General features: G+C 38.6%; 1 protein-coding gene and 1 pseudogene across 2 annotated transcripts in view; one reads left to right on the forward strand and one right to left on the reverse strand.

The window, feature by feature from the left end:
• Positions 1–11,839: 11,839 nt before the first annotated feature.
• ABCA5 (ATP binding cassette subfamily A member 5) overlaps positions 11,840–22,945 on the forward strand; it is a 90,330-nt gene continuing 79,224 nt past the window's right edge. For both annotated transcript variants that reach the window (XR_004033426.1, XM_030828401.1), the window contains exon 1: positions 11,840–11,967. The gene's annotated coding sequence lies outside the window, so the exon portion shown is untranslated. The remainder of the gene's footprint in view (positions 11,968–22,945) is intronic.
• Positions 20,066–20,309, reverse strand: LOC115838404 (annotated as a pseudogene).

The following is a 22,945-nucleotide window of genomic DNA, read 5'->3' on the forward strand; positions in this document are numbered from 1 at the left end:
TGGTGTCTCCAAGTCCTTTACCAAAGGGCTGGCCTAGACAGGCTCACAGACCAAAGATGCTGAGATCACAGTTTATTGAATCAATTTAAAGGATACAGCAAGAAGCAAGGGGAAAGGAGCAGTAGGTTAATAATGTACTTAGGAAAGGGTGCAATTAGTATACGATTGAATTAACTGAAGCCTATTCTATGAAATGTTTATATGTCCTCTCTTCTATTTTTCTGTATTAATTCTTCCTGCTAACATTGTGGTTATAAGGACCAGAATTGCAGATAAACAAAGAAGACTTGGCAGATGGAGGGTGCCTAGAGCCAATTTATATTTTCTCTGCAAGAAAGACTCAGGGACTGGTCCTCCTGGCTATAATTGTAACTCACCACTGTTACCTGTTGAGCACCCATGGATTTTATCTGTCTTGAGCAGAGGATACATGGAGCCAAAATGGGTGTTCATGAATATTTGGTGCCCTGGGTGTTTCAAGAATATTTGATGCTTACCCAGTCCTTCCATATCTTCTTGTTTATGCACTCAGTACACACATACTCTACTTACATTATATATCTAACATATATATGTATCTCTTCATTAATTCTTCCTTTCTTTCATTTTCTAGTCCCTGAATTGAATATTCTTAAATAAAGTAGCAAATACACACGACAGGTGTCTTGAAATTTTTAACATGCATACTTCATTTTACAATTTCCAAAATCAATAATAACTGTAGCCTCCTCTCAAAAAATGGAATTTAGAAACAGAGTATGTTCAACCTGACTTCCTCTTCTTTCATATTATAGCATCTTAATTTTCTTGGTTATAATACATTATTTATATATCAATACTTAGTTTCTCCAAATTTTATTCAGCTTCCTAGTTCAATATTTCTTCTTACATCTTGCTTCTTCCTTTTGGATTCAATTTCCTTCTTATTGAAGTACATCTGTCAGTAGTTGTTTCAGCCTATGTCCATGAATGGTAAACTCTAGTGGTCTTTATCCGACAACTTTTCTCATCCTCATTTTGACAGTTCAGTTGAGAACAGAATTTCCAATAGCCCTTTAAAAATTTTATTTTAATCATTCTTTTTTACTAGTGGCACTTCTATTGTCAATTTTATTTTTGTTTCCTCATAGGTAGGCTATTGTTGTTGTTTGAGACAGGGTCTTACTCTGTCACTCAAGCTGGAGTGCAGTGGCATGATCATGGCTCACTGTAGCCTTGAACTTCCTGGACTCAAGTGATCCTCCCGTTCAGCCTCCCAAGTAACTGGGATGACAGACATGAGCCACCAAGCCCTGCTAATTTTTTAAATTATTAATTTTGGAGACACCTTGTTGCCCAGGCTGGTCTTGAACTCCTGGGCTCAAGTAATACTCCTGCCTCAGCCTTCCAAATTGTTGGATTATAGGCATGAGGTACTATGCCCAGCCTATAGGTATGTTTTCTTTCTTGCTTTGCTCTTAGGAATTGTTTTTCTTGTTTTGGTGCTCTTTAATTTTAACTAGAACTGTTCTGATATTGATTTCTTTTAAAACATGTATCCTGTTAAGGACTTACTGCATTCTGGTTTGTATCTATCTTTGTATCTCACTTTATATCTATCTTTGTATCTCACACATTCTCTGCTATCTTCTCTTTGAATCAGGCCTCCCCTCCATTTTATTTCTTTTCTTTCTTTTTAGAACTTCTATTAAATATGTGTTAGGTCTTGTTATTATGCTCTTAAGGATGTAACTTCACTTTTATACTCTCCATTTTTTAAGGTCTGTATAATTTCCTCAGATTTATTTTCCAATTTAATAATTATCTCTTTCACTGTATCTAGTCCATCTATTTAACCCATCTGATGAACTTTTTATTTTTAATAGAAATAAGCTCTATGACAGTAGGAAATTTGTGTATCTTATTCACTATTTTATCTTTAGTACCCAGAACAGTGCTAGAACTCTGCAGATGTTCAATAAGTATCAAAATTATTAATAGATCAATAAATTCCTTTTTTCAAATATTTTTAATTTTTCTTATACTTTTCTTTCATTGATTTTTATTTTCCTTTATGTTTTTAATAATTTTATGGATTTTTCTTTGATAGTCACTTCCAGGTTTTTTTTTTGTTTTTTTTTTTTGGTAGAGACAGGGTCTCACTATGTTGCCCAGGCTGGTCTCATATCTAGGCCTCAAGCAATCCTCCTGCCTTGGACCCCCAAAGTGTTGGGATTACAGGTGTATGTCACTGCACCTAGTGGTCAGATTGCTTTATTAACTCAAGTTGTTTGGGCACAGATTTTTCTATTTGTTGTGTCTTCTCATCTGCCTTTTGGTAGATTGTTTCTTTTTGTAGCATGCAAATTTTATTGAGAGCTCACCTTTACTGAAGGCCATTTATTCTGTGGGATTTTTTTGTTTCCTGAGTTGTGCATATGTCCTCATCAAGGATTTTTATATTTGCTTCTATAGGGCCTGGCTGTTTCTCTGTTTTTAAGCTTAGGATTCTCTTTTCAAATGATAAGGTAAAATTGGATTTCCATTGGCAGAGCCTTTCAATATTCACAGGAACAATTACTCTCACCCCTACTCACCCTAGACTTCTAAGGCTTCAAAAAGTGAAAACCTCTTTAGGGTTCTAGTTTATGCAGGAATGTTAGTTCCAGATCCTCATAAGTGGCTTTAGGACCACATCTTTTAGTCCCAAATGGGGTTAAAACCTCAGTTCCTGGACCTTATAATTGTGACTTTGAATTTCTTCTTCAATTCTGGTATCTGAAGCCTTTGCTGTCTTTGTTTTAAACTCAGCTTTATATTTTAAAATACTTATACTCTATTCATTATTTCTATATATTTGGAGAAGGCAGGAGTCTCATGCCATGGGAAAAAAAGGGAAAATGGGAAAAAGATGATTTGATTCCATAGGTTTTGCTAATGAATTTCATCCAACTCACACATGAGACTATCATTAAGAAGCACCATATCATTTTGTTATTCTTAGAGTTTTTTGCAATAGTCTTATGGATATTACCATTAAACCCAATTCAATAAATAATAACGTGCAAAATATTTCAGGATATATAGATTACTAAGATAGTCTCTGCACTCAGGAGGCAAACATTCTATAGTACAGAGATTAAGTAAATTTCATAAATAATCACAACGCAGGAAGCCTAATTGCTATGGAGATGCATATAGCTCTTTAGAATAATACATGTATTATCAAACAAATTACTAAAATTGTTAGAAGAATGAAAAAGGAATCAAAACAAGGCATTTTCAAGTAATAGTAACAGGAAAAACTTCATGACAGTGGTACTAATTGAAATGTGCCTTGAAGAATGACTGGGATTTCTGAATATAAAAACTATGAGGGAGGGGTCAGAAGGGAGGTAGTGGCTTTTCCAAGTAGAAAGAAAAGCATTAGCTTAGACAAGGAGCTAGGAGGGTGGAGAGCTTCCAATAAGGAACAAGTAATCCAATTTTCCAGGTTAGGATGTTAGAAAAGCAGTATCACTGGAAAGTAAAAATAAAGAAATGTAAAAAAACAATGGGGTATGGGGGTTGGTACAAAATGGGCAGAAATTAAAGCTAATTTAACTTAAAATGTTTTACTGTCATATTTATCTAAAGAGAAAAGATAATGTTGGGTTAATTTTTAAGGATCAATTTAAAAACCGGGATCACTTACATTTTAGGTTGGGCAAGTTTCCTCTTCTCAATGATCTGATCCTCTGATTGGTTAGTTTTACAGTTTCCAGGAAGGTAAACGGAATCAGCGTTTTGGTCTCTCAGGCATACAAGTACCATCTAGTGGCAAAGGAAGGCAACCACAAGAATGAAATTATACAGGAAACATCTGCTTGTTTATTTTGAATTTTATTTATATTATAATTAGCTAATAACAGAAGACCATGTTCTACTTGAATAGGGAAATAAAGTACCCTTTAATCAGACATTGCTTGGTTATTGGATTAAAAGAATGTGAGATCAGATAAAAATGGGTTATAAAGAGCTTACTAAATATGAAATGTTTGAAAATTTTACAAGAACTTCGTATCAAATTATATTTTGGGAATAAAACTTAAAGAAGGATCTACTTGAGTTTAAAGAGAGAGAGAGAAAAAGAAAGTCAATGTATATGAGGAAGAGGCAGAAATACTGAAGGTAACTATTTCTTTCTTTTTTTTTTTTGAGATGGAGTTTCACTCTTGTTGCCCAGGCTGGTGTGTAATGGCGCCATCTCGGCTCACCGCAACCTCCACCTCCCAGTTTCAAGCAATTCTCCAGCCTCAGCCTCTTGAGTAGCTGGGAGTACAGGCATGTGCCACCACACCCAGCTAATTTTGTATTTTTGGTAGAGACGGGGTTTCTCCATGTTGGTCCAGCTGGTCTTGACCTCCCGACCTCAGGTGATCCACCTGCCTTGGCCTCCCAAAGTGCTGGGATTACAGGTGTGAGCCACCGCACCCAGTGAAGGTAACTATTCTTTTGGAATTGTCTCTGCTTACACTTTGCCTAACTCCTACTTAGCCTTCAAATCTTTAGATATGTCTTCCTCTAGACAATGTTCCTTGACACCCCAGATCTGTATTAGATGAATCACTAATATCCTTCTATGGACCACTATTCCCATGATGCTACTGACCACACTTCTTTGTCACTCCCCATTTTATAGCCCTCATTACAATCGATAATCCTAAACTGCTGGTGCCATGTCTTTTTCACCCATTGTTCTATCCCAAAGGCTTAGGATAGTACCTGACATATAACAGGTAATTCACAAATATTTACAGAATGAATGGACAGATTAATGAAGAAAGAGAATAACTGTGATGGAAATGTTCAAGGTACAAATATCGAAAGCTAGTATCAGTAAAGTTTAAATAAGAAAACAAAAAGTTTCCAGAAAATTATTAGTTGAAAAAACTGTTTTTCTTCATTGTACATTGATTCCCTACAGGACATCCATTTATTTATAGTTTCTGGTACTTTATAGTTTTCAGAGTACTTCTCTACCTCGGTGAAGAAAAAATAATAGTTCACAGCTCACGTATCATTGCAGAGATCAAATAAAAGGCTACACATAGAGCATATAGAAGAGTATGCAGCACATATTATATGCTCAACAGTTGGATTTTATTATTTCCTATACCTCATCTCATAAATTCTTTGAAGCAGCACAGAGTCAAAGAAGGAAGCTATTTTAGATTTCTGTTTTACAAATTAGGAAACTAGTGATTATGGAAACTAACCATGAGTAATATATGATCATGGAGTCACATCAGTTACTAAGTTTCTAAATCCACAACATCTAAGTAATAGTTATTGTCCCTTCTATGGCATCATGTTGCTTCCTTAGAGAGACAAGAGAGAAGAAATGACATGTGGATGCTAAATAAGCACAGCATTGCAATGCAGAGAAGGAAAATACACTATAAAAAGTGTACTAGCTTTTCTGTTGCTTCCCTAACAAATTGCCACAGCCTTCAGTGATTTAAAATAACACAAATATATTATTACAGTTCTGTAGGTTAGAAGTCCAACACAGGCGGGGCACAGTGGCTCATGCCTATAATCCCAGTACTTTGGGAGGCTGATGCAGGAGAATGGCTTGAGCCCAGGCATTCAAGACTAGCCTGGGCAACACAGTAAGACCTCCATCTCTACAGAAAATTAAAAAATTAGCTGGATGGGTGGCATGTGCCTATAATCCCAGCTACTCAGGATGCTGAGGCGAGAGAATCGCTTAAGCCCAGAAAATTGGGGCTGCGGTGAGCTATGATTTCCTCACTGCACTCCAGCCTAGGTGACAGAGTGAGACCCTGTCTCAAAAACAAACAAACAAACAAACAAACAAACAGAAGTCCAACACACAGATCTCTCTGCGATAAAGTCAAGGTGCTCCCAGGGCTCTCTGTTCCTTCCTGGAGGTTCTAGGGGATAATCTGTTTCCTGGCCTTTTCCAGCTTCTACAGGCCATCCACATCCCTTCCTCCATCTTCACTGCCAGCAGTGGTGGATTGAGCTCTCCCATCACATAATTCTAGTCTCCGCTTCTGCCTCTCTCTTCTACTTTTAAGAACCTTTGTGATTATATTGCATCCACTGAGATAATCAAGGAAAATCTCCCTATTTTAAGATCAGCTAATTAGCAACCTTAATTCCATCTCCAATCTTAAATCCATTTCTCCACATAAACGAACATATTCACAGGTTCCAGGTATTAGGACGAGTGGGGGTGGGGGTCATTATTCTGCCTATTCCAGGGGAATAGTGGCAAGGGGATGAAAGGGAGGAGGAAGGTAGGGCAGTATTTTCAAATGGAAGTGTTAGAGGTGTAACTTCAGGCTATCCTCACATTGATTTTGGCAGACACTAAAACCTCTGGATGTTTTTCGCATAGCTAAGCTAGAACCCACCCCCCTTTGTACTTGTGCTATTGTATTTTTCAACTTGAATGTAGAAATTTTCATATATTTTTGTTAAATTTTGTCTTTTAGGTTTTAGCTCACAGTTCAAATTGTTAAAATAATTTTGTTTTCTGGTTCTGTCTTCAGTCATATTTTCTATGCTATGTAGTTTTTGTTTCACCTCTTGATTTGACCAAAATGATTTCTTCGCCTATGTAATTTATGAAAAATATGAACAAAAATCAGGGTACAGTTATCCAACTAATTTTGAATTTACCTAATAATAATTAAATCAGGCCCCTATTTTAGGCACATCCACAAAGATATGAAAGACTGGATTAAATGCTTTGCTGAAATTAATTTATATCATGGCTATAACATTCCATCTTCTCTCAAAGATCAAATAAAGAAGTGTGGTGTGACTTGTCTTATTTTAGTCAGTCTGGTTCCGAGTGACCAACAAATTCTAATACATTTAACTATGGACTCTGGAGTTTTACTTTTCTGTTCTACGGTTTTCAATGTCTACCTTTTTACCATGTTTTAAGCAAGTGATCTATCATCTTTTTCATTTTTTACAGTTTCTCAGAACTCACCGGCAATAGATCTTAGGTTATTTGTAAACAGCTGTGGGATGTAATTTGTCCCTGGAAACATGAAACTTCTTTGAAACAGATAGGTGTTTTCTTACTACCTCCTCACCTGTCTCAAGTTTCAGTTCTCTTTGTATGTTGTTTCACCTTTACCAACGTAAAGTCCATTTTCTTTACTGAAAAGGGAAAGAAAAGAAAAATTGAGTCAAGTTTCTCTTTAATGTTTACATTATTCTCTTAAGTAAATTACAAACTGTGTTTATAAAATTTATGAAGGTTTATTTCTCTCTGCTCTCTATTATAATTCTTCACTCTAATTAAACCAATCTTCCCATTTTTCCCTCTTGAAGTTATCAGGTAACTCTAGTTCTCAATGATTTCTCTATAGCATTTTATAATTTGCACCACATAATTTAACAGTGGAAGAAATATTATCTTCCTTGTTTGATGCTTTTATAGTATTTTTTAAATAACTCTCAGAACAATTGTTGATTTCTTTACCTTTTTTCGTTTGGTTCACCTAGAAAGTTGGGAGATTTTACCAAACAAGAATACTGGACACTTAATAAATACTTGTCGGTTGGTTAAGTTTTAAACATCAAATTTGGCTATACATTCTTCAAATATCAGTCTCTTTGACTAATTTTTCTGGTTGGAGAAACAAAAAGGGTAAAATACTTAAAATTATTTTTGTTGTAATAAAACAATAGTAATAATAATAATAGTAGTAGTAATAACAAAAATCAAACTAAAACTACCTTTAGAAGTCATTCTCTTCTCCAATCCCTCCCCTGTAACCCTCCAACAATTATCAATTAATCATATTACTGAGCTATTTAATAACAACTTCAGCCACATTTGATATGCTAGTTTGGAATTCTCTTTAATGGTAAAGCTGCTTGATTCCCTACCTACTTTGTCAGCCAAGGCTGCATTTCTTTATTTGTTTTAACTCATTCTAGACAAACGTACCAATTTGAAATACCGAATACTGAATCTAAACTCTGAATATATAAACCACATCATTTCTCTTGAAACCTTTTTTTACCCTTGTAGAAATGCTAAATGTTTAAAAACAAATAACAGTGTTTAATAATCATAGATTTTAAAAAAGTCACGTAATTTTCAATGTATTATAATCATGCAAATTAATGTACTAAGTTGATAGTAAAAAAGGTGCTGTAACAATTTAATAATTTTGGCAAAAATAACATAGAGACTCCATTAAATAAGGCTTTGATGTCTAGCAAATTAAAAAGTAACACAAATAGAATTCATTGTTCACCAGCAGGAGGAGGGTAGGTTGTAGGTTCGTATCTAGGGTAGCAAGCCTTATTCTCTTACTCTACATTAAATACTGTCAAAATTCCGGTTCACCGTTAATTTTGTACAGCTAGGCAACTTGTTAAATCTCAATCTACAACTCCCATGATTTATGTATTCCCATCTGATTTATTTGTCTAAGAAACATATTAATGAGATGTGGGGATTAGGGTTGCCACCATAACAACCCATCAGTATGGCTTGTTTCACTTTCCTAGACATGGAAGCTCAGAAAGGAACATCTTCCCTGAAGCTGCTTACTTAGTACTGGGACCTGGTAACTACGGACATTTAGATTGAGATTATATGGCTACATTGTTTACTAGGTACAAATAGTTTGATAAATAACCTGTTCAAACAGACAGTAAAATATGTCAGGGTCCATACATCAATTTGTAGCAATAGGTCTTATTTAGTATTCCCTCTGTTAAATTATTCTTACAACTGCATTACATCTGTGTTAGTCTGTTCTCACGCAGCTATAAGTACATACCCAAGACTAGGGAATTTATAAAGAAAAGAGGTTTAATTGACTCACAGTTTCGCATGGTGAGGGAAGCCTCAGGAAACTTACAATCATGGTAGAAGGCACCTCTTCACAGAGCAGCAGGAGAGAGAATGAGTGCCGAGTGAAGAGGGAAGCCCCTTATAAAACCATCAGCTCTTGTGAGAACTCATCCTCTATCATGAGAACAGCATGGGGAAAGCTGTCCCCAGGATTCAATTGTCTCCTCCTGGTCACCTTTGACTTGTGGGAAGTATAACAATTCAAGGTGAGATTTGGTTGGGGACACAGAGCCAAACAATATCACCATCATAATTTTGTCATTCATCCTCTAAGGGGAATTTGATATCTTCCCTTTTATGAGTAGGTAGCCCTTGTTGAGTGGGTTGTGACATTTTGTGGAGGAAATGAAAATATTTGCATATTCTTGCTTATTATATGTGTTTTCTCATTGGTAGCATTAATAATATTTACGGTATACTATGATGCATAGGACTCGGAAATTTAAATTGGTATAAGAAGAAGCTTTCAGCTGGGTGCTGTGGCTCAGGCCCATAATCCCAGTACTTTTGGAGGCCAAGGACAGAGAATCACTCGAGCCCAGGAGCTTGATACCAGCCTAGGCATCATGGAAAAACCCTGTCTCTACAACAAAATACAAAAACTAGTCTGTGTGGTGGCATGCACCTGTAATCCCAGCTACTTAGGAGGCTGAGGTGGAAGGATCGCTTGGGCCTGTGAGGTAGAGGTTGCAGTGAGCTGTGATCACGGCACTGCACTCCAGCCTGGGTGACAGAGCAAAACTTTGTCACAAAAATAAAGAAAGAAAGAAAAGAAAAGAAAAAGACAAGTCAAGAAAAAACTCTTAACCTAAGACTATTATAATTTAATTGAAGAGATGGTACATAAATAAAACGATGTGAACAAGATGGTAGTATGTATGCAATTGGGAGGAGAGTGAGATCATTTTGTCTGGGGTGATGAGATTTTTAGAGAATTGGGTTTTGGTCATGTCATTTTGAAACAAGAGTAAAAAGCATGAGCAGACAGAATGAATGACAGAGAACATTACAAGGATAAGAAATGTAAGAAACAAATGCCTAGCATAGTAGTAGAAATGAGTAGACTTCTGAAGTTAAGGCGGGTTAAGGCTACTAGTGAGAAGTGTTGGGGTGAAAGTATGGTTCAGTAACATGTTAACCAAGTTTATCTTTGATGTATATTTCTTTACTTGGCCCCAAATCCTAGGCCATTGAAAATTTGTAACTAAAATGGTCTAGATGTTTCAAAAAGAGACAGAATATATCATGGATAATTTTCATTACATGCCTTCTTTAGTTTCCTGGTGTAGTTTCTTGAATATACTTATCTCCCTTTCCCCCACCCCCACTGCTAGATCTTTTAATCCAGGAGTCCCCAATCCCCAGGCCAGGGACTGCTACCAGGATCTGTGGCCTGTGAGGAACCAAGCGGCACAGCAGGAGGTGAGCGGAGGGCAAGTGAGTGCAGCTTTATCTGTATTTACAGCTGCCCCCGATGGCTGGCATTAGGGCCTGAACTCCGTTTCCTGTCAGATCAGCAGTGGCATTAGATTGTGATAGGAGCGAGAACCCTATTGTGAACTGCACATGTGAGGGATTTAGGTTGCGTGCTCCTTATGAGAATCTAATGCCTGATGATCTGTCACTGTCTCCCATCACCCCCAGATGAGACTGTCTAGTTGCAAGAAAACAAGCTCATGGTTCCCACTGATTCTACATTATGGTGAGTTGTATAATTATTTCATTACATATTATAATGTAGTAACAGTAGAAATAAAGTGCACAGTAAATATATTGTGCTTGAATCATCCCCAAACCATCCTCCCTCCCCCAGAAAAAACTGTCTTCCATGAAACTGGTCCCTGGTGCCCAAAAGGCTGGGGACCGCTGTTTTAATCATCAAGGATTCTGAGGAACCTCTTTGAATTTTCTATTTAATTCATATCCCATAAGTAAAACTTGATTCCTTGTTTTTTCCCCCCACCCCCAAGAATTTGGAAAGCAGAGTGTATGTTGGGGAGATCTGGTTTAAATTCGAGAAACAGAGAAAACAAAGACAAGTAAAAAAAAAAATACGTGATGTACACAGGATTGACAGAAGAAAAAAAAAAGTCTGTGCAAGGGAATGTGACTACACAGAAATCTGGAGAGGAAAATATGTAATGTTAGTGTTAATAACTTTTGACCCCATTTAGGTCACTTTGGGTAATGAAGCTCAAAACACTAGATTATATTTTTAGCAAAGTAAGTGCAGTATCCAGTCTCTCACAGATGTCATGTGTCTCAGGCCATTTGGAAAATTCAGCATCTGCCGCATTCCCAGACTTTGATGAGGACACTCCGCGAACTACAAGCATCCTGAATGGGAGGACGTCCCAGGTCGGGGTGTGAGGGCGAATGAGGAGGCTGGAGAGAGGAGGCAAGAGTTACGGAAACGGGGCCACAGCACTCCAGATGCTGCGGCGGGAGGAAGAGGGCTGCGGAGGACTCAAAACGCGTTCAGAGCGGCCCATCCAAATGCCAGGAGACAGATGGCAAGGATGACGTGACTGGGCGTGAGGAGACGTGACTGGGCGAGGAGATGAGTAAGAGGGCGGTGGGCCAAGGTCACCCGCTAAGAGGCGGCAGGTTTACCACTGAGACCCGAGGTCGTGGTTTTTGCCCGTGCCTCTAGAAAGAGCGTGGCGAGATCCCCTCAGATCCCAGGCGTGGAAGGCCCTGCGGAAGAGCCACGAGGCCCGACTCTCGTGGCTCAGAGGCCCTAGGCAGTCGAGCGCCACCGCTCGCCCCACCCTCAGCCGCGCTCCTCTTCCGGGCGCGCTGCTTGCCTGCGTGCGCCCGGACGCGCGGGGCCGAGCGTCTGAAGCGCGCCCGTACGCTGAGCGGCGTTTTCTAGGAGCCCCGCCCTCAGGTGCGCTCTGCAGGAGGCGGGGCTCTACTTCGGCACCGCCAGCTTCTCTAGTTGGCCGGCGCGCTGCCGGTTCTGCCTGCGCCAGGAGCGCGCGAGTGCGCGCGGCTGCGCCCTCGCACAGATCCCAGCCGGGTCACCCGCACTGAGTCAACGGACTGAGCGCGTCCAGGCCTGACAGCTCTGCGGCTGGGGCCCTGAGGTGAGCAGGGCGTCGCGGGCGGCGGCGGCGCTTGAGGCAAGCCTGGGACAGCCGTCCCTGGGGGAGTTGAGGGGACGAGGAGGGGCTGGCTAGCGAGGGACGGCGGGGAGGGAAGGGGTGTTCGGCGTCTCAGGTGTGGGGTGAAGCGGGCTCGGAAGCGGGCAGAGGCGGCGAGCTGAGGGAAACAGACCTTCCTCAGCTCCCGGGAAGCACGGATTGCCAGCCTCGGGGATGCGGTGGGGGCGCCCAGGATGCGGACGTGAGGGGGTCGGGGCCCTGGGGCGGGGGCTCCGCGAGGCTCCCCCGGGACCGGGTCCGGCCGTGGGACTTCGGGACACTGCCTTTGCCTGGACGCTGTCGCTCCAACCTCAGCAACCTCAGGGAAAGAAGGAAAACAAATATTGATGTAAATTTCCGTCTGAACAGCTGGGTAATGAGCGCTTGCTCTTCCCTGCGAGGTTACGCGCGGATCATTACCTTGTGTGTTAAAAGGAGTATCAGTGAGAAGAAAATGCGCAGATCTCATGACACAGTTTGGGAGGGAAATTCCTTGATCCTAAAACAGGAATAGGAGCTCCAGGCATGGAAATACTTAATTGGATCGGAAAGCTAGGCAGGCTGGAGCTATTAAGCTGAAGGAGGGTTTCCCCTGGGCTCCTCAGGCTTCGATTTACGTTTTAGATAAATAAGTCTGAAAATAATGAAGATAATAACCACGTTTACTTTCTACGAGGGCGTTCCGAAGGAATCTAAGGGCAGAGAAGTATTTGCTGGACTACAGCTTTGAGCCAGGCTCGGTGTTAGCTCTTTTAATTCTGACAGCAACCCTGTAGGATTGGAGGGGGTTATTCCAGTTGGGCAGATGTGGAGAATGGGCCGCAAAGAGGTTAAGAAACTTATTAAGGTCTCAACTAGTAAAAGGATGGAGTTGAGATTCCAACCCGGGCTGCCAGACCCTAATTCTGGTGCTTTATCCATTATATTTTGTGTTTGCCCGGAAAGCAATATTGTATGTGTTTTAGGGAAGACTCCGTAGTAGGGAACATTATTAGGGCAGTTAGGGCTTTGTGGGTATTTGTGTTAAAATCAAACTAAAGAGGCGTTAATCTTTGCATATGTGCTGTTTGAGTATATTTCCTTTCAAACAGATTTAGTGTAGGGGAATCTTACATTCACTATAACAGCAAATTTATTAGTACATTCTATGTGTATTGCATGTCTTATTTTTAAAGAGACAGCGTCTTGGGCTGGAGTGCAGTGGTGCGATCAAAGTTCACTGCAGTCTTGAACGTCTGGACTCAAGGGACCCTGCTGAATAGCTGGGGCTACAGGCGTGTGTCACTGCGCCCAGCTAATTTTTTGTTTGTTTTTCAGAGACGAAGTCTTGCTATATTGCCCAGGCTGGTTTGTTGCATGCCTTTTACATTCCAGATACTATACTATGTGCCAAGAGTACCGATATGAATACAATTTATAATCTCTGTCCTTGAGTTTAGTTGAGAGGGTGATTGCATAAAAGAATTTTATGATATTGTACTAAGTCATAACTTTTCTAGTATGTAAATTAGTTGGATTAAAAATAGTTTTAAGGGCAAGCTTTTAAGAACCTATTATGTATAAGAAAATTTATTGGATGATTTGTCCTCTGTGTACCATTGCGTTGTTATTTTCTCCTTCAGCAAGAAACACTGTCATAAAATTTAGGTTAAATTATATTGACAACTAGCATTTTTTTTTTTTTCTATCACCCAGGATGAAGTGCAGTGGCAGGATCTTGGCTCACTGCAGCCTTGACCTCCCAGGCTCAAGTGATCCTCCCACCTCAGCCTCCCAAGTAGCTGGGACCACAGTTGTGTGCCCCTACACCTAGCTATTTTTTTTTTTTTTTTTTTAGTAGAGACAGTCTCTCTATATGTTGCCCAGGTTGATCTTGAACTCTTGGGCTCAAGCCGTCCTCCCACTGGGATTGCCACATGAGCCACTGCACCTGACTGCATTTTGTTTTATTATTGCACCACCTTTCAGTAAATTTTAAAGCAATAGAGAAGATGAGGGCATTTATAATTTATCCCTTTTTAAGTTAAAAGGCATATTTTATAGTCCTTTTATTTTATCGATTGATAAGCAAATGATGTAGCTAGGCAGGAGTTTATTTCATGTGCCAGATATGTTCCTAATTTCTCATTCCAAAAAAATCTTAGTTTAAAAATATAGCTAATACCAGATTGCATTTAAGTTCTTGTGGTTCAGAGTTGTAATGAAATCAGTCTTCAGTTTAGGCTGAAATGGCGCATTGTTGAAATGTATAACATTACTTTGTGGTGGATTTTGGAAATCTCTTTTAATTGCTTCGGTTTTCTCAGTAAAGTAGGATTCAAGGTCATAATCTGAGGGTGATCCTACAGATGGAAGCTTTGGAGATTTGGGGATTGGGAGAGTGATGGACTAGTGAAATATGTGATTGCTAGGAAATTAAACATGACTCGTAGGTGTGAAAAGTACAGTAGAGGAAAGATATGAGTGCACAAATTAGGGTGTCTAATTTTGGATACCAGAAACTTCATAATCCATTCCCAATGCCTGCCTTTACCGTGTTATCTAGAACATACATCAGCACCTGTTGCTCCAGTTAACTTTGCCTTATGCCTCTGCCATATGGCAGGTATCCCTGTTCTTCACAAAAGTCAGGCCCTTTTGTTTGGGAGTCTAGCTTTACCATTCTTTTCTTTCTGCCTGGAAATTCCATTCCACTCCTTTCCAAGCTCTTTCTCTCTTATCACATTATATTAAATTTTCTCTCTCTGCAGAGTTAGTGCCAGTGTCTAACTTTATTTATTTTTTGCCTCGTAATGTTGGATGCATAAATCCTTCAGCAAATGTTAAGTGAATATGCCACTTTTCTCACTTCCCCTCTTCTTCCTTTTTACAGGAGTTGACCAACTCTTTTTGTAAAGTGCCAGATAGTAAATATTTCAGGTTTGCAGACAGTATGGTCTCTGTCTCAATAACTTTACTGTTGTAGCACAAAAGCAGTCATAGATAATACATAAATGAATGAGCATGGCTGTGTTCCAATAACACTGTATTTATAGACACTGAAATTTGAATTTCATATAATTTTTGCATGTCACAAGATATTATTCTTTTTTTTTTTCAACCATTTAAGAATGCAGAAGCAGGGTTCCTCATGGGCTGTGCCAAACAGACTGAGGGTTGGATTTAGCCCCCACCTCTTTCATCATAGTTTGCACATCCTTGATCTTTAAGGACTCTCAGGAAGCCTTGATAAAGGAATCTGTGGTAAGATGATACTGGTTATAATATTTCCATTGGTGGTAGAGAAGCAAAGATAAATAAGACAGTGTTGTTTTTTTCATCAAGGATCTCATGGTCAAGTTCAAGATGAAAATATATAAATAAATAATGGTGACAGGGTATAGTTACTGCAGTTACAGTTATATTTACTGGGTATAGAGGTAAAACAAAGGAGTGATAATCAGCTCCATGTCAATGTTAATAATGACATTTAGGCAATATGATTAAAAATTGAGTTTATTTGAGCATAAAATTTGAGGATGGTCACACAGGAGGACACAGACTCCTAAAGGAAGGGGTAAATGCTCCAAAGTGGAGAGGTTTGAGGGTCCTTTACATAGGCAAGGCCTGGGGATGCTTAACAGGGTTACACCATTTTTCGTACAAGGTTAGTGCATAGTTAGAGCAATTCAATTAGTTATAGGCAGTGTTTCTTTTTTGGGGAAGGGTATATTTAACATTTCACATTAAGGATGTAATGATCAAAGGGTCTTTTATCACAGTCAAGGGGTCTTTTATCCCTGGCATCATCTGGTCTGATCTAGGAACAAGAAAATAAGGAAGGAATTTCATGTATAAAAAAAGGTCAGTAATTAAGAGGTCAAGCGTCATGACCCAGTCTCCAAAGTCAACCTTCCTCAGTGCCAAACAACGTTTAGAAGCCCCAAGTAGACAGACTATCTATCCATTTTCTGTTACATCTGCTTAGGTGGATGAGAAGTAACCTCTAACAGTCATTTGTTGGAGGTAGGGAATGTGTTTTCAGCCAGCCTTTCTGGAAATCTTTTAAGGATGCTAAGAAGGTGACTGGCCACGTTTGTTATCAGGATGGCTCTAAACATCAGGATGACTCAACTTATTTATTTTATAGGGTATAATCTTAATTTGTTTCTCACAGAAATAAACATGGATATGTTTTTTAATTAGGTCTTTCTATATGAAAATAATTTAAAAAATTTAAAGTTATTTTACCTGCTACATAATAAATGGATTGTTTATTCCACAGATATTTAGTACCTCCTCTGCTGTGTAGTGAGTTGTTTTACTAGCTAAAAATATTTGAAGGAGATAATGGTATCATTAGATAAGTGATGGATTTTTGGGTGGGGCGCGGGGAAGAGAGAGGCTCTTCTAAGGAAAGCACTGCTTTTAACAAAGGCAGTAGGTATAATAGTAGAACTACCTTAGATTTTAAAAAATACTTTATAGCTTTCAAATTTCTTAATTAATTAAACTCATGCATCCTAAATAATTTTTCTCTAACAATTATTTCTAAAGGTTATGTACATTTTTATTACTTTCAGTGATGTGAAATATGTTTCGTAGGACTTGGAATGTAGTAACCAGTACTTTTTCTTTTTTTTTTTTTTGAGATGGACAGAGTCTCGCTCTGTTGCCAGGCTGGAGTGCAGTGGCACGATGTCGACTCACTGCAACTTTCGCCTCCCAGGTTTAAGTGATTCTCCTGCCTCAGCCTCCTGAGTAGCTGGGATTACAGGTGCCCGCCACCACACCTAGCTAATTTTTGTATTTTTAGTAGAGACAGGGTTTCACCCTGTTGGCCAGGATGGTCTCTATCTCCTGACCTCATGATCTTCCCGTCTCAGCCTCCCAAAGTGCTGGGATTACAGGCATGACCCACCGTGCCTGGCCGTAGTAACCAGTACTTTAAAGATAAATTAAGAAGTTAATTTTTGATATTGAAATTTGGATTATGCAACTCCTGGTCTTTAAGTCAATTAATACATTAGAAGAGGAAGATGGGCTTTAGTAGTCTTTCAATTTTCTTGCAATTTATTGGATTTAGTATAAATTATTTTATCTAGAAAATTATTTATCTAGGAAAGTTAAATTTGATTAAATCTTTAGACATGTTAGGTGTTTAAAACTCATGTAATTATTATTTAAAGCCCTGCAACAAACTTAGTACATTTCTCAGGTATGCTGTAGAACTATGGAAAATAACTTTTTTTTTTTGAATTTTGAACCCATATTTCTCTTTGTGCCATTGTTCTTTAACAGTTAAGAATTGGCTTTGTTAAAAAGTTTTTTAAAGTATTTCATTGGTAAGATTTTGAGTTGGAACCATATAAATTCTGCTTTGGTCTTGTATTAACTCAGCCGCTAGTGAGTGAACTCCTAGATATTGTCTGTAGGATTGTTCCCATTTAGAGGCAATTAAACTTAAACAGTTAAACTTGAGGCAGGCCATGCATCTTTTTGCTGCGTTTTTCTCTTATTCTTCCAAAAACCATCACGTAAAGCTATAAAATTTTGGAATTTTAGTATAGAAAGAGGAAATGTATAGCTCCATGCTAAATACGGGGTTTCTTGTACCCCAAGAAAAGGCACCTGAGAAGTCAAACCCTTCATAGATGTCCCCTTTTTGGTCACGCCTCATTTATAACTTTGCAGCCCTGTTTTCAGATATACGCTTCTGTTAGGAACACCACTTTCATGTCACCTCTGCTGTGTGGATCTCCACCTTTCTTTCTGGAAACCTCATTCTTTCATCCACAAGAGTTGCTCCCATCTCAAGATATTAACCCTTTATTTTTGGGTGTTCGTCAATATAGAAAACTATTGCCTTCCCACATTCTTTCTTCATCCCAGTTTCCCCCCGCTAACTCCCTGTTAGGCTAGTCAGTATTGTTCTTTGGGATTCCAGACCCTGCAAAACAGTGGAGGATGGGGTGAAGAGAGGGGCCTTTGTGATTACCATATCAGTGAGAGTTGTAGTCACCCCTTTTTTTATTCTATCTTGTTTCTCTATCTTCTCCCCAAAGGACAGGTATTAATTCTCAGAGACAGTGTGGTCTTGACACCTAAAAAGGAAGCCAAATATTTTCCCCAGCACCTCATCATTTGCAAAGAATTTATAGGGTAGAGTTAGCTTTACATTATTATGCAGACCAGTCCTTGCTTATTTATTCCCCATGTCCCTTTTCAAATTGGGCCTGCTTAGACAGTGTGGACTGGCGGGTTGGAGGATGCAGCAGGCAAAGAGGAGGGTGAATAGGTATGTTGTTGGGTCAGTTTACAAAGACCTGACTATAGTTTTGAAGTTTCTGTTTTAGATCAACATTAAAGTTTAAAGGTTTATGAAGAATTAATGTTAAGAATGTTTCCTTCTTTTCAATCAAACAGCTAAACCATATATTTCATACTATGAAGAAAACCAGCAATCACATGGGCTAAAGAGGTTTTTTTTTGTTTCAATAACTTGAATTGAAGCTCAAGATTATTGAAAGTTAATATTTTCATATGATTAAAGCTTTTGAGTATAAGAAAAATCAGATTGTTGAGGTTATTCATAATACTGAGTCATTGGTGTAATTTGATGACAGAGTTTATACTTTCATCATTTTTTTCTCTTTGTCCTTTTGCAATTCATTCTGTAGAGTTTCTTTGACTCATGCTTCAATTTAGCTCACTGATTTGTCTTTAAATGAAGTTCACCCCGTCTTTTAGTGCTTTTTTATTTCTATCAGTTTGTTATTTCATTTCTAAGTTCTGTAATTGCTTTTTTCTTAATTGTCTTGCTCTTGTTCCAAGAATATGATATTCTCTATTACTCTTTTAAGGATATTAGTTATACTTTTATACACAGTAGTGATCAACGTGTATAATTAGTTGCCATGTACAAGTCACCATTTTCAGCTTTTCGTGTATTAATTCTTTTAGTCATTTTAACAACCCAAAGAGGTAGGTACTGCTATTGCTGTATTTTACAGATAATAAAACTTAGGCACAAAAACATTAAATAACTTGCCCAAGGTCTCAAAGTTAGTATGTAGCAGAGGCAGGATTCATGTTTAGTTGGTTTGGCTTCAGAGGTCACACTCTTAACCTATGCTACTTTGGGCATTATTAGTTCTTGTGTTTGTTAATTTTGGTGCCTTTGTAATATTGGTTAAGATGCTTTTTGCAAGAAATAGAATCTGATACTGGTTAGCTTAAGTGAAAATGAAAATATATTGGGAAGATAATAGGGCATTTCACATACTCCAAGGAAGAAAAATCAAGTTTTGAGCACAGTAGATGTGGTACATTAGAAGAAAGCTTAGAGTAAGAATGTATAAGCTTTCTTTCTTAAATGTTGCCATTCATGTAATTCAGTTTCCTTGACTTCCATCCAGTCTATGGGTCTCTTAGTTAATTCTGCCAAGAGAAATTTTAACTGACACAGCTCAAGAGTAGTGGTGGTGGTGGTGATGGTTTGTGTGTGTTGGGAGGGTGTTTGGGGAGTTGGTTTAGTTTTGCTTTAAAAAGTTGTGATGAGAGGTGGAGTGGGTGGGCAGGTTCTTTAGACAAGGCCCTTAGAGACTCAACCTTGAGTTCAGGAAGCAGTTCTCAAAAAAGCAAAAAATTTTGTGGATCCATCTACTCTATGAGTCTGTTATATAAAAATGAAGAGTTAAGCATCCAACATTCAAATTGGATTAATAATTTAGTAGCATTTACAAAACCAATGTGTTTTGGCAAGTAACTTGAGAATGTTCATGCTGCATTAGGTTAGTGTTTCTGTTTGTATTGTAGCAAATAATGCTTGAACGAGTACAGCTTCCTTCCTTCCTTCCTTCCTTCCTTCCTTCCTTCCTTCCTTCCTATCAACTCTTTACTAAATGTGATATAACATAGTTGAGACTGTTAGAAGAATTTATTTATTGACTATTACAGAAGTTTATTTAACGAAGAGTCTAATATGAAAATGTACATGACCTAATTTTTACATCATAGTAAAACAGGCCCTTTTGAGAGGGGGATGTGGGTTTTTCTGCTGAACAGCCATTATTTATACTTGTTCCAAGGCTTCTAACATGATGATGCTATTACATTGCATTACCACCATTCCAATATTGTTCTGTTGCCCACTAGTTGCCATCTCCACACATTAATCTATCACAAGATTCATAAAGGGATCAAATCCCCACAATATTCCTTGGACATGTCTGCCACCATTTAATTTTCAATGATAACTTCTTGTCCATAAATTTTTTCAACTCGGGAGGGTAAGCTTTGCTCATGGTGTCTACTCCACAGGTTCACAGATGCCTTGGAATGGAATGCTGGAAGAATTTATTTTAATGTATCTTCTATTCTTGACTGCTTTTGTTTTTCTGTTTTTAATTTACTTATTTAATATTTTTACAGTATGTCTAATTGTTTAATTACTTTTTTTACTATGTAATACATAGAAAAAAAGCATGAATAAAATAAAAGTTGTCTTTAATTCCATTGCCAATTTAAACAGTTCTTTCTAGTCTTCCTTCTGTGCATATAAAGAAGATGCTCATTTAAGCCAAACTTTAATTATATATATTTACTGGAAAAGACAAACTGCCTCTCAAAAATTATGGGCCAGGTGTGGTGGCTCACGCCTGTAATCCCAGCACTTTGGGAGGCAAAGGCAGGTGGATCACCTGAGGTCAGGAGTTTGAGACCAGTCTGACCAACATGGTGAAACCCCATCTCTACTAAAAATACAAAAATTAGCTGTGCATGGTAGTGGGTGCCTGTAATCCCAGTTACTTGGGAGGCTGAGGTAGGAGAATTGCTTGAACCCAGGAGGCGGAGGTTGCACTGAGCCGAGACTGTGCCATTGCACTCCAGCCTGGACAAAAGAGTGAGACTCCATCTCAAAAAAGAAAAAATTGTGAGTTTTCTTTATCTAGGTGTAGATGGTACGCCAGCTTGGAACAGATGGTCCTTGTTTTGAAGGAGAGTTACAGCAGTGGCCCCACTAGATAGGTTTATTTAAAACAAGGCACAGCAATTTCTCTGGAAGGTTTAACAGGATTTTTTTTTGTTGTTTTTATTTCCCCCAAGCTGTCTTCTCAATACTTCTTAGTATGCAGAGATCCTAGGTTACTGGGTTGAGTGTATTTGAATAGGGGCAGTGGACATTGCAGTTGAGACTCTGACCACTTCTGTTTTGAGTTCAGCTGGAATGAAACCTGTTTGAAGAATTGAGATAGCTCCAATAGAGGTCCACAGGCAGAAAGGATTTCAAGGATCTTCAAAGGGTAAATGTACCCTGAAAGAGGGATACTGGACCTGTGATAGGTACAATGATTTAGATCATTCAGTTTTATTTTTTAAAGTAATTTATTAAGATAAAATTTATTTCCAAAGTAAAACTCCTTACCTTGTAAGCAGTTTCTCCTCATTCTTTACTCTCCCTGGCCTCTGACAATCACCAGTTGGCATTCTGTCCCTACATTTATCTTTTCTGGAAGTTTCATATAAAGGGAATCATATAATATTTGACCGTTTTAGTCTGACTTTCATGTGACATAACATTTTGTACGTTCATTTTAATTGTAGCATATAGCAGTACTTCATTCCTTTTTTTTTTTTCTTTCGAGATGGAGTCTTGCTCTGATGCCCAGGCTGGAATGCAGTGGTGCGGTCTCAGCTCACTGCAACCTCTGCCTCCCAGATTTGAGCAATTCTGCCTCAGCTTCCTGAGTAGCTGGAGTTATAGGAATGCACCACCATGCCCAGTTAATTTTTGTATTTTTTTTTAGTAGAGATGGGGTTTTGCCATGTTGGCCAAGCTGGTCTCAAACTCCTGACCTCAAGTGATCCACCCGCCTTGGCTTCCCAAAGTGCTGGGAATACAGGCATGAGCCACTGCACCTGGCCACTTCATTCCTTTTTATGGCTGAATAATAGTTGTATGTATATGTCGTAATTTGTTCATTTATCTGTTGATACGTATTTGGCCTGTTTCTGCCTTTCTGCTATTCTGAATAGCGCTACTGTGAACATGTGTGAACATGTGTGTTAACATGTACTCAGTTGAGTCCTTATGTTCATTTCTTTTACGTGTATACCTAGGAGTGGAATTGTGAGGTCATATGGTAAAACTTTTTCTCAGCATCTGAATCATTTGCTTTCCCACCGGCAATGTATTCCAGTTTCTCCATAGTTTCTTATGAGAAGTCTGCTCTCATTCAAATTATTGTTCTCTGTAGGTAATACATCATTGTTCTCTGACTGCTTTCAAGGTTTTTTATTGTCTTAATTTGCAACAGTCTAATTATAATGTGTATGGGCATGGATTTTTTTTATGTTTTCTGGGCTTCACCAACCTTCTTGAAACTTGTGTGTTTATATCCCTTGCTAAATTGGAAGTTTTCAGCCATTAAGTCTTTAATTTTTTTTTTTTTTAGCATTAATGCTCTTTCTCCTCTCCTTTTATATATCTGATCATATGAAAGTTAGACTTTTTGTTATTGTCCCATAGTTTTCTTTTTTCTTCTTTTTTTTTCTTTGAGACAAGGTCTCGCTTTGTCACCCAGGCTGGAGTGCAGTGGAACAATCTTGGCTCACTGCAACCTCCTCCTACTGGGTTCAGACGATTCTCTTGCCTCCCCAGTAGCTGGGATTACAGGCGCCCACCACCACACCTGGCTAATTTTTGTATTTTTAGTAGAGATGGGGTTTTACCATGTTGGCCAGGCTGGTCTTGAACTCCTGACCTCAGGTGATCTGCCCGTCCTGGCCTCCCAAAGTGTTGGGATTATGGGCATAAGTCAGCGTGCCCAGCCTGTCTCATGGTTTTCTGAAGCACTGTTATTTTTTAAAAAAATATTTTTTCTCTCTGTTGTTCAGATTGGATAATGCCTATTGATAATCTTCAAGTTTACTGACTCTT

This window comes from Nomascus leucogenys, chromosome 14 (assembly GCF_006542625.1).
Source record: "Nomascus leucogenys isolate Asia chromosome 14, Asia_NLE_v1, whole genome shotgun sequence".
Lineage (NCBI taxonomy): Eukaryota > Metazoa > Chordata > Mammalia > Primates > Hylobatidae > Nomascus > Nomascus leucogenys.